The following is a 12,881-nucleotide window of genomic DNA, read 5'->3' on the forward strand; positions in this document are numbered from 1 at the left end:
TATTTTGAACAATACAGAAGCAAAAAACATTTACATAATATTGTTGTAAAAAAAATTAAAGAATGTTGTACTTGCGTTTAACAGCGTCCTCTACATTAAAAAAGACCAACCACCATCAACATTTGATTGCCTGCCGCCGCCGCTTTCTGCAAGGTCTGCCAACCGCAAAGGTGGCCTTCTGTGTCGATGCCCTGTCAAGATGTCTCCCCGCAAGCTCTCGCCGTAACGTACTCGCTTAGCATGTAGGTCCCGTCGCTGCGGCGAGGAGCGAGGGAAACTAAACAACAGCAAAAGAAAGCGAAGAGCCGGAATCGCCGCAAAGCCTCGCCGTCTCCCCCCTACCTCCGTTCCTCTGATCTCCGCCGGCTCGGCTGAACACCACTACGCTTTGGAAGACGATTTTTTGGGGGAGCTCAGTCATGAGCTGATCATCGTGGCGAGGTGAGTGTATTGTCTGTAGGCCTCATTCACGCACGCGCGCAAACCGTGCCTTGTTTGTGACGGGGCCACCAGTGCACCATCACCTCGGCTAGGAAGGACGCCCGTTATAAAAGTGACATCGCCACGACTGGGTCACGGAGATGCGTCGTCCCATTCTTATGCGCGCTCCGGGACCGTCCTTCGCTGGACGTTCGTTTACGCGGTCGGTCGGGACTTTGCTCTCTTGGGGGTGCTAAAACAAACCTCCGTTTTCGCGGACCCCCACTTCGGGCCGCCGCGTCTCCTTTGCAGGCCGGGGCAACTTTCGAAGAGTGCGACAAGTTTCTGTTCTGCCTTCTTTTATTTTCTTTCTCTCAGCGGGGGACTATTTTTAGAAAACGCGTCGACCCGAATGAAGCCAAAAGCCGCGGCTTGTGTGAACGAGACCTTTTTGGTGTGAATAACCAGTCACGCGTGTAACCAGTTTGTAAACGGGCGACTTCTGAAAGTGCGCTGGCCGAACTTTCTCTCTGATGGCTTGTGGCGTAGCTTCTAATGTGCATTGAAACGTCTCGTTTCATCGCTTTTTCTGGTTGTCGGACGTCGTTTTGAGAGTTTGATCCGACAACACAGTGGCTCGCTTGCAAGAAGACCCTGGCAGCTCGTGTTGTATAGTCGCGGCGTACCAAGTGATCAAAGCGTAACAAGCTGCTGGTCGCATCATCAAATCGAGCTCAGACGTTCAGTTACGCGGCCCCGATGATATGACGTTGCGCAGAAGGACGCTCTATTGTGTTACGGGGGTGGGCGCGTACCTGACGAGACGGCTGGCATACGTGTGTATAAACTGGCCAGACGACTATACAACGGGAGAAGATGAAATAGCGGCGGTCTGTTTCTTGGAAAAACGCCAGGTCACGGTTTAGCGCGAAGTTTGCGGCTCCTGAGCGGGGCGATCATTATTTTGCCCCCCCATCACCGACCTCCGCGTCTTTCGCTTTAACGCGTTCTCCCCTTTTTTACTGACGGCCGGCAGCTTTTAGTCATCGCTTGTTTGGGTTTGTTTGTGTTTGTTTGTGTTCAGGCGGTTCTCGACGGGGTTGCCGACGGCACAGTTCTCCTCGTGTACATCATTAAAACTTCCAGTAACGGTCGGTGTTGTTCCTTCGCGTGTTGTTTGTCGGGGAAACCCCCGTCTTGGATGCAGCAGGGCTTTTTCGCATGAGCCTTTTTTTTTTTTTTTCTGTGGTCATTAGAAAGCGTTCGCAGCCTTGACAGCTCAGTTATGACGTTTGTGAAGGCGTTAAAAAGAAGCTGTCTTGACCCTTTCCCTTCGCAATCTCTTCAGTTCCACTGGAAAACAGTTGGGAAGCTGTCAGATCAAGCAGTCTTTGCTGCTTAGTAGAGTGCCAATCAAGTATTTGCCTCCTCAAAAGCAGTTAATTAAGACGGCTCTTAGTCTCACTTGTAGGCATGCTTGCTAAAGTGTGGCTGTTGTGAACATTGTCCAGCTGCCACAAATTTCAAGGCGTGCTCGTTAGAGTAGTGCAGCTCTTACTAGTGTTCAGCTGTCACGATTTTCAAGAGATGCTTGTTAAAATGTTGCTTTTGTGATTGTTGCCCAGCTGTCATGTTTTACAAGGCATGCTTGGTCCAGTTAACGGACCACTCCAGTTAATGGTGCTTAATTGTCGTAATTTATTTTCAAGGCATTTTTATTTGGTAGTGGCTCCTGTAGCCATTGTTTAGCAGTCACATTTTTCAAGACATGCCTGTACTTTGTCCTGCGTGGCATAGGGAAATGACAGCATGAAATGTAGGGCAATGAGATCACTGCGACGCAGGCTTCGTGGAAACTGTGGTGTGCCTGCCCCATGTGATAACAGCTAGCGTGTCTATTGCGCAAGTGAATTGAAAGTTTATTGATATTATATTCCTAAAGGGCAACTGTGTCAAGCACATGATTGACAGACTTATAGGAGGCCTCAAAATTAAAAGTACTGCTGTAGTACGTACAGGATTCGGCGATGAGCTGGTAATATTAGATACAAATGTGGCAATCACAGAGTCTAACGAAATTTGGTACATGTCAGTTCCCACATGTTGCTTCTACAAGATTCGTTTAGTGGCTGTGGTTTTGGGTTGCTAAGCGCGAGGTCGTGGGATCGAATCCCGGCCATGGCAGCCGCATATTGATGGGGGTGAAATGTAAAAACACCCGTGTACTTAGATTTAGGTGCACGTTAAAAAACCTGAGGCGGTCTAAATTGCCCCAGTACGGCGTGCCTCATAATCAAATCATGGTTTTGGCACGTAAAACCCCAGAACTTAAGTTAAAGGATATTCTGCCATTAGGTCATTTAAGTTCAAGTTTCATGCTTCCTTGCAATATTCATAAGCTTGATTTAGTATCCTTATGTAGTTTTTCTGTTTGCGTGGTTACATTGTTCTGTTCATCCACATATTTACGCTCACATCTATACAACACATTGCCACTGCTGTAGGTAATTTTAATTTTTTCTACTTGCTAGTATTAACTGGAGATACAGCCTTATGGTCACTGATTTTGAGACCCCCTTCTGTATATGATGCATACATAAATATACTTCTGCATTATGTAATACAATTGAAGCAAAAAGAAATTAAAGAGTTATGCAACAGACTTTTCTAGTACAGTGGCATAATGCAATCACCAGAAAAGAATATAAAGGTAGTGGATATGGGATGGAAATTAACATGCAGTGTTTAGGTGGTCTCAGTGTGTTGGCTCCCATGAAAGAAGCTATTTGTGTTCTGCTACTAATGTCAGTGACGCAAACAGGTACTGTATTCGCATTTGTTCCATTCTGTGCCTTATGGTACTTGCAAGCACTGCATACCGAAAAGTGATTTGTTTTGTTGTCGTCATAGAACAATCATTGTTTTGCTGAGCTCAAGTTGCAGACACGCAGACTGTTTCCAGGCATGGTGTCATCACATTTGAAATGTGTTCGGTCTCCTTTCATGGGCGTAGACTTTCAGAGAACAGTTGTTTACCTTATTTTAAGATCCTTATGTTAATCTGTGAATCATCGCAAAATTCATTGGCATAGGTGAATGCTTTAAAAACAAAATGTTCAAATAAAGATTTACAAAATTGCATCATAATGAAAGCACAAATGAAACAATTTCTTGTAATGAGTACTGTCGCACGATCAGAGTCGCATCGACACATTGGGGCACTTTGAGTGTGGGTAGCACTTACTGATTTAACAACATGAGAAACATTATAAAAATCGCAGAGTTGCAATGTCATATCTAAAGGATGTGACAAAGCCTTCATTATTATTATTATCATTATTTATTTACTTGAAGTTCAACATGCTCCTAAATTTAAATTCATAACCATCTTTTTCCCCATTGTGTTCCCACCACTGCGTGGCTGTCATAGCTAGAACCCAAACCTCTGGCCTTATGAAAATCAATAGAACACAATATCCCTAGTCACTTGGTCAGAGTGTGCCTGCACTATCAGGAAAAGCCAAGAATTGTTGGGACATTTGACAGTTCTAGAAGAGTCGGGGAACGGACAGCAAAATTTTTAGACTGCTGTTTTCCACAGTGAAGGAAATCCATCTTTAACATTAATGGTAACGTCAGTGGGGTACACAAAACAAATAAAATTTTCCCCCAAACACACGAAATCGATGGCTCAAACCCATCTGATAACTTACGTAAGTGCTGCAAGTGACCTAGTGGTTAGGAAAAACTACATATGTGGTTCTATTCAGCATCAAGACCCCCTAAAGAGCATATCCTCATTGGTTGAAGTCTGGGCACCTGCCATTTGTGATATCGATTGGCACAGTAACAGGATGTCTGTCATAGCAATCGCCAATTGCCACTGCCCATGGGATACTGACTGGCATGATAACAGGGCGACAGCCACGGCAATGGCCAATCATGCAGGACGCTTTAAGAGACACTAAAGGCCAATATTGAGTCAAGTTATAATGATAGATTCATTCTCAAGAATCTCTAAGGCGTCATTATTATTGCGAACCTCCCGCCTTAGAAATTAAGTGGAGGACATGATTAAGACTCCCCCGGGACATTCAAGCACTTGCTCAATGACAAAGGCACTCCTCATTTAAAATTTGTCACTTGTGCTCAACCGCTCATCATGAAAACATCATTGTTTAGCGTCAGCATTATAAGATAAAAGAAGATGCTACTTGTCCAGTTCTATTTCATTTCTAGAAAAAAAAGCGCTCATTGGCATTACCCTTGACGACAACGCGAGTGATCGAAAGGTTCTGTTTTCGCTCGACTCTGCACCGCCCGCACTTTCAAGTTTCAGTAGTTTCGTTATTGCGTATTGGCATGCTGGTTTTCTTGGCTCGCGAAACACACACAAACTGCAAGTAGCAGAGAACTGCACGTCCATGTGGTGTTGCGGGATGCCCGAACAGTCCACGCCCCTTGACCAAAAGCAGCAGCAGCGGGGAATCCACTGCTCTGTCTTGGTTCAGTCTCTCCGTGGCCACGCATTTGCGTTTTGTGCAAAATACCATACTGCCATCTGTCGGGCGGCGTTTTACTCACTGATGGCAGCAAAGGGCAGTGATGGCGTATGCAACGTCACCACTCCCTGATTGGGTGGCGGGAGATTTGAATTGCGATAAAGGTATTTGGAGCCTTCATACACAATTTTCTCGTAAACTAAGTCTTTTCTTGGCATGAAACAAGCGCTGCGAGGTTTCTGAAGTGGTATATTAACAGTCCACATCGACTTAGTATTTGCCTTTAGTGTCCCTTTAAGAGAAGTTTGTGAATTCCAGCCCAGAAAATGTGGGGGGGGGGCTCCAACCTAGCTTGAGATTTGCTCGCAATATCGCGAATAATTGGCCAGCATAATAAAGTTAGCGCATTTTTATAAATCCATTAGTCCTCCCCACCACTTAAAACCACAATACTATGAACTATAAAAAGATGCTATATCAAATTAGTCGGAGACAGCCTGAAGAAACTGGGAGGATATGAAAACACAACTATGGGAAATATCCCTGCGAAGGTTCCGCCTTTGGTATCTTTTACAAACCAAACGATTTCCCCGCCTCGGCGTTCATGCTGTTGGACTTTCCGTGACCCACACGAGATCTGCAATCTTTGCACCAGCATCTTAGCCATCCAGCCTGCCTGCAAAGGAAATGGTTCTTGCATGACTGCGTTGACATCTTGACACACACGCACATTCTCAGCTTGCTTTCGTGGCGTCTCCGCGCGGAGGGGGGTGGTGACAGGAAGCAGCCAACTTCCTCTCGTTGCGATTATACTTCCTCGTGTGAGCCTGTGGGCCTCGCCGCCACCTCCTTTGCCCCCGTCGCAGGGCGAGCGTTCGTTGGCGGCGCACGTCATCGCAGTGTTCAAGGGGGCCTGTGTTTCGTGGAGGGCGGGCATGGATGGGGACTGGCCAGCCTCCCACGCCAGCTGTCACCACTTCCAGACAGCCAGGTGAGGAAAGCCTCCTCTGCTGCATTTGCTTGCTTTTTTTATCAAGTTGACACTTTCACTGCCTCTTGAAATGGCCAGGGCTTGCCTATGCTTTCTGTTAACGGTGCAAAAACGGACATCATGCAGAGAAGACAACATGCACAAGCGCCACTACCAAACTGTTTACTGAAAGTGAGGCGTCAAAAGAATGAATAATTTTCGCGCATGCGCAACACGAAGACAGTCCAAGCATTGCGACATGTTTTTGTGTGTGTGTGTGATGCCACTTGCTGTGATGTCTGCCTATTGTGTGCAACAGCTTGAAATCATGCTTTGAAAGCTATTGCCTATAAGAGGTGTTCTGCTTTATACCTACCTGCTCATGTTTGGCTTGAGGTGTCTGTATCATACTTCATTTATCTATTTATACACCGACCCAGGGGTTCCAATTTAGGGACATTACTTCAGTAAGTACAAACAAAAGAAGAATTATCGGGGTTCAGATTCCTTTAACCACTTATTTGTAGTCGGAATGGCATGCACTGTGATGTCTGGTTTTCATCAATTATCTGTATCTAGCCTACGCTTGAGGTCAAATTAGTCAGTTGGTATGACATCATGTCGGGCTAGTTAAATGCCTTCTCCATCTAACAACGTGCGAGCTGTTGTGCGAGGTCAGAAATCTTACTTGCTTCGCCTGTTCAATTCTGTACTTTCTATAGTAGCCTGACCTAGCCTCGAGCCAACATTTTGACAGGAGAACTTGTCTTTATAAAGGCCACTGCTCTTTGATGTCACCTCTATTGCATTACACAGTTTACTCTTTGGCTTGTGTAAGTGAGTGAGTGTTAAGAGTGCTGGAGTGCCAAACAAATTGTGCTAGTGTTATCATCCATTTGTTCTCGTGGCATGGTAAAAACTAATCGGCCTGTGTGATGTCTCTGACTAAAATTACATCTGTCACCTTTGCTTGCTTGGGTCAGCAGAACAGGCGATATCTCTTGCAAAGCTCATATAGCTTATCTTCCCTCCTATCACATGCGCTTGAGAATGAAACTATGTTTCATAAATAGCTTGCATGTGAATCAAGGAGTGTGAAACCAGTCTCTCGGAAATCCATTGAACGAAAGGATTCTGGCTGTCCATCATAATTGTGGCTATAATTCGCCATCTGCCATGCAATTGATGTGTCTTCTTATCTGTACTCTTTATAATCAAGTGGCACATGCTGGGGAGGAGAAAACTGTAAACGCAGCTCATATAATTCTTGCATTTATGTGGTACATTTTTTTTTTTTTTTTCGTCCAGTGGAAAGTTTATCGGTCAGAGTGTCAAATCATGCAGTGGTAGCACAGCAAATGCCTAGAAACATTCTTTATCAGAAATTTCAGACCTGCAGCGAAGATGTAGTCATTCACTGGAGGCATGCTGGAAACGGCGATAGGTGAGCACGATAGCAATTATACGCCAGCATTGGTGGGAGGCAGACAAGTGCGGTCGTAGCTGCGAGGAAGTATTATTTTGTTTATCAAACCGACGTTCCTGTGATCCCTGTTTTTTTCGAGGTGTTAAATTATTTCTACAATAATAGCTATGTGCTTTCGTGTTTTCTTGTCCCGGCAGCTTTGGTCATTAACAAGTCGAGAGTTTTTTAGCCAAGCCAAGTTCTCTAAAGTGAAATTATGCTTTTACAAGTGATATACACAGTTCAGCGTCTTGCCGTATCCACGCAAATGCTTTTGGTTTCCAAAGCATGTCGCCTCTTGAAGACTTGAGCAAGCTGGAACAAAGGATTTTAGCTCACACGTGTGTTCAGAATATCACGCAAGTACAACAGCAATCATGTGCGCGCTGCTCGTTAGCATGGACTTCTCTTTTACATCGCAATACACATAGAACAAAGTACCAAAGCCTAATAACATACGAACTGCAATTTTAAACAATAAGTGTGCAGTACCTAATAACAGCTGACTTGCATACAGTAATCTCGTATGCTGTATCCAAAGTGCCAAGGCTTCACCGCGAGTTTGCACCACTTACTGGTTTTTGAGACTTTCTTTGGCAGTTTAAAATTATAATTCGTACTTAAATCGCGAACAGCATGCTAGGTTCTATCGCTATGAGTCATGGTCAATTTATTTCCATCATCTCGCAACACATTTTTGCCAGTTGTCAGTCCCTTTAATTCCATCTGTATGTTGTCATTGTCATCCTGATTTGTAATATGCCATTTTATTGGGGCACCCTCTTATCTTTACTCTTTATTAGTTGTCGTGTGGGTGCTGCCCTCTGGTTCTTGTTAAGGTCTGTACTCTTGGCATTGTTTCTTGCACCCCACCTCCGACTTATTGAGATTCCATGAGCTTCCCCCATTTTGTTCCCATTTCCATTGTTATTACGCCCATCTATGAAACGAACTGCGTAGCCTTGCCGAGCTGATGACTAACGGCAAACTTGAATGGGGAGCACCTCAATAATGCAGAGGAGATAAGCTTATCTTTGTCGGCATGCGGCAATAGCCTCCTATCAATTATTGATGTTTGGTACTTCAGTCTCGGGTGTCACGATCGACATGCGTTGGTTGGCAGCATCCAAAGCACTTTGCGCTCTTTTTTCAACTAGGTGGGGAAGTCGACGTGAGCGGCTGTGATCGTTTACCTGGAACGGGTTACTTGCCCTTTGTGCCATTTGTGATTGACACACGTTTGTGTGTTTAGGATGTGCCGAGAATGTGAGCATGTGTTGTGAAACTCGTCAGCTGCGCCAGGTGTGGTCGTCCTCGAGTTCTGTTCGCCACTAGGTATGGTTACGTCGTCATTTTTTGTTCCCTGAACGAAGATCGCTGGCGAAGCGCTTGCACCCGGTATAGAACAAGAGTTCAGTGTCCAGACTGCACAGTTTGAATAGGTTATTTTGTATTTTGTGTTTGGATGGAATGTAGGGTTGGAATAGCAGAAAATGACTGCTGGTTGCATCGCACTATGCTTCCTTATTATCCTGCTACAGTGTGGACTACCACTACTTGGGACATAAAGTTATATTGATGGTAATGAATGTTGTCATTGTATGCAACTACGGGGGGGGCACTGACATTTTGTCACATGCTTCAACCGAATCATGTTACCATCTGTCATAGTAGCTTAGTGGCTATGGTGTTTTGCTGCTGAACTCAAGGTCGCAGGTTCGACTCATGGCTGCCTCGGCCATATTCCAATGGGGTTAGAGCGCAAACATGCTCATGTACCACTCTAGCACATTAAGGAACTCCAGGCATTCTAAATGTAACCGGAGCCCTGCTTATAACTCGCCATGCAGTTTTGGGACTCGTTAAACCCCATAAATTATTAGTAATGTTATTCAGAAGTAGCATTTGAAAGATATGTTGCACGCGCAGCAACATTAGCAACAAATTGAGACTAGAAGAGGCGTGAAATTTTGGATTTTTCAGTTAGTTCTCCGTCTCTGGTAGTTCTGTCTCCGAATCTTCTGTGCTTTGTGCCACAACTTTGAAAGCTTTTTCAGTTATGGGGACAGAATCATGTATCACAGCATCACGTGAGATGCGTACTTGAAAATTGCCCAACTATCTTGGGAAACGTGAGAGAACCTTTTACAAGGCCAGGTACTGGCATCGCCGCCACCAAGACTCGCCTATCTTCCAGCAACTCATTTTGTAATTATTTATGCATAGAATTGGCCAGTTTTCCAGCGCATTAACTATTAGAATTGTTTTTAAATACAGGCAGTTTGTCGGAGTACTGACAAGGCTTTGTTGGCTCGTCATTTTTTGTGTGGTATATGACGTCCAAATGCTCAGTAAATCCTAAAAAGAATACTAACAAGCATCTGGGGTATGCTCTAAATAATTAATTTTATTAATTGTTCATATGAAAAGCTTTCGATTTTGGTACTTCCAGGTGGTCATTTGCGCCAAGTCTGGCATAACGAGAACACCTTTAGTACCAAGTTGGAATATATGTCTCCCAACCTTTATATACTTGCCAAGTGTCATCCTTTCTTGTGCAAGGAACACGTGGCAGGTTTTCTACAACTTCAAAAATGTGTCTTTACTTCTTTAACTTTGCATCTAAGATGGTAGATATGCTTGTTTGATTTTTGTTTATTTATTTATACATCTATATTTATTTGTCCCTTCTTGGGCCTTTACAGTGTGGGCACAATAGAGAGAAGAAAAAAAAAACATTCATAACATGTGCCTATGTGCATCTTTTCACACACGGTAAAAGCAGCACTACGTTTCAAAGCGTAATTCATAGAGTAGTGATCTTGCAACACAGTCACTGGTCATGCACAGGCTTAATTTTTTTGCAGAGTCATTATACAGTGCACAAGTTTGTATATGGTGGATAGCATAAGTATTTAAGCATACACAAGAACTTAAAGAAATGCAGACAAAGCATGGACCAGAGAGCGAGTACGAATTATTACTTTTTGTTCCCACAAAAATTAAGAAAAAGGCGTGGCCATATCTGCTAAATTCATCGATGTTCAATGATTAGAGTGGTTGAGGGATTAGAATATTTTTTTGCAATGTGCAGAAGAGGTTACAAAATGCACTGCCTCACTTGGGAGCCTTGTGTATTGCACATTGAATGATGTCAATTGGAAAAAGCCAGCGATATGGAACTTCCTGGTTGGTGGCTGTAGCATTGTGCCCTTCACGTAGGAAGTCTGCATAATGTGGCTGTTGTTTCCGACGTTGGTCTGCAGGCACCTTTTTCTTATTATTAATCATTATTACTCGGGCTGTGAAAGCCCTTGGTTGCAAAGTAAGTGAGATGAATGCCATGAGGTAGCCTGGGCATTGTTATGCTCGCAGCTGCCACAATGGATATGTTGCCATGGCGTTATATTTCTCATGACGAGGTTGTGGGTTTTATTGCCAGCTGTGGTGGTGGCATTACAATTGAGGCGAAATGCAAGAATGCTTCTATATGCAGTAGAACCACATTGATACAATCATGTTACGTACGATTTCCCGGTGCCAACGTTCGTGATCGAGAACACGAAAAATGACCTAATACAGTTGCACTTATTTTTTACCGGTTAACATGTTCCTAGAAAACACCTTTTGGCACCAACGTTTAGTATATTGCCAAACTGCAATCGTATGATACGTTTTCCGGCCTCTAGATCCAATGTAAACCAGAAAAGGCGCAAGGCACGCATGATCAAGAATAATAAGCCACCCATCCCAGCAGCTTCTCTGCGATACTCCCGCGTCCTTCACTCTATGCGGCACAAAGGGAGCGTCATGTATTCCTCTGGCAGCATTGTAGGCATCGTGTTCCAGTGTCGCCCACCGGTTGTATTTCGTTTACATTTCCAGTGGCAGTCTCAAAACACCATGCAACAGGAAAACGACAGTGTGCGTGTCGGGTCACTTAGGCCCTACCAGCTAAAGCGGGGCTGCGCCGCGTCTGTGTTTTGTGCTGCCACGATTCCTGCCGAGTGAGCTTGTCAAAACTTTCCGCCAAAATGCCCTGCTCAAAGAAGCTGCTTACCCAGGCCAAATTGGAGGAGCGCAAACGTAAGCTTGCCGAAGCTGTAAAAAGGACAAGGGGCATTTCGGAGCCGCCCAAGCCCCCTCGGCTCGCATCGGCGTCGGGTGTTGCAACAATTCACGCAACACTTCGCATTGCGTACATGTCAACTACAGTTGAGTCTGTCATTTTTCAGTTACCTCCGATTGTACCTTTTCTCAGTTAGTGTGTCTTTCTCATATTTCTTTCTAAAACGTATGAATGAGGTTTTACTGTATATATAAAGAAGCAAAATTCTTCAGACTACCTTTCAAAGTTGTTAATTTCAACAGTTTTGACTGGTGGATCGGTCTTCATCAAGGTTTACAAGAAACAATTTAGAAAAATTAAGATTAAAGAACATTTTTGCTTAAATATTTTTTAGAAGGTAGGCTCGGCCTTCCTCTTGCAATAGGCACTTTACATTAAGTCGGTTTAGGTTAGCAAATTTCTCAGTGTAGAGAGACAGTATCGTTAAGGTTTTATCATGCACTTTGCCAGTGTGCTTTCTGCCACTTGTATAACATCATCCTTATTCATTCAGTTCCATTTTATTTCGTGTAAAGCATACAACGCTATTACAAAAGCTGTCTGGACTAGGACTGGGAGATTGATCTATTAATCTTTCGATTATTCAAATAATGTTTATTCAAAAATCATTTTTTTAACCACAATTAGTCAGATCATGTGAACAAAATCAGGCAAGCCTTGGCACCGGCATCCCGAATTAATTTGTTCAAAGGAATGGAACTACTGACTGACTACGTGTCCAAACTGAGGCCGTGCCTGCGTGCATGTCTCTCAGTGTTGGGAACAAATACCACATATGCATGCTGCACTTCAAACCAGTGGGAGAGTTGGTTAAGTAAATAGCCTTACTGTGTCTGGCCTTATAGTTTCATCTGAGTGAATTTTATACACTTGATGTATGTACACTCAAGCAAGGTGCCGCTGATGTGTTACTATATACTGTCTGCTCGCGTGGCATGGCTTTTCTATTAAAAGGATTATGTACAAAAATTATCAGTTCAGATTTTTTTTTTTAAGGCTGCATACATAAATCTACAAGTCCAAGGAATTGAACAAAAGATTCCAATAATAGCGTTTAAAATTTTGATCGATGCCCAGCCTCAATTTCGAGCACTAGCCAAAGGCTGGTTAGTAATAGGTCTACGATAGAAGTGCAATTTTGCAGGAAACTATACGAGGGATTAGTGTAAATGGAGCATAGGAAGCATCTTCTAGTTTGTTGTTTGGACAATGAATGGCATTGCCTGCAGGTCGGGACACGACGAGGTGATCGACCTCCTAATGGGCTCCTGCTTGTGCTGGGTGTAACAGCAGCAGTGTTCATTTCTATAAAAACATGTTCTGAGGTAACTTGAAAATGTTCTTTAGACCTGGTACGCAATAATTTCAGGGTACATAATAGCCACAGGTACTAAT

General features: G+C 43.9%; 1 protein-coding gene across 2 annotated transcripts in view; it reads left to right on the forward strand.

Annotated features, from left to right (window-relative positions):
- Positions 1-128: 128 nt before the first annotated feature.
- Src64B (Tyrosine-protein kinase Src64B) overlaps positions 129-12,881 on the forward strand; it is a 36,176-nt gene continuing 23,423 nt past the window's right edge. Inside the window, exons 1-2 of one of the 2 annotated variants that reach the window (XM_050175487.3) lie at positions 129-441; positions 5,789-5,913. The gene's annotated coding sequence lies outside the window, so the exon portion shown is untranslated. Of the gene's footprint in view, positions 442-5,788; positions 5,914-8,382; positions 8,693-12,881 lie in introns of those variants that run through there. The other variant, XM_055068855.2, reaches the window with a different exon arrangement.

Source organism: Dermacentor andersoni, chromosome 9 (assembly GCF_023375885.2).
Source record: "Dermacentor andersoni chromosome 9, qqDerAnde1_hic_scaffold, whole genome shotgun sequence".
NCBI classification, from domain to species: domain Eukaryota; kingdom Metazoa; phylum Arthropoda; class Arachnida; order Ixodida; family Ixodidae; genus Dermacentor; species Dermacentor andersoni.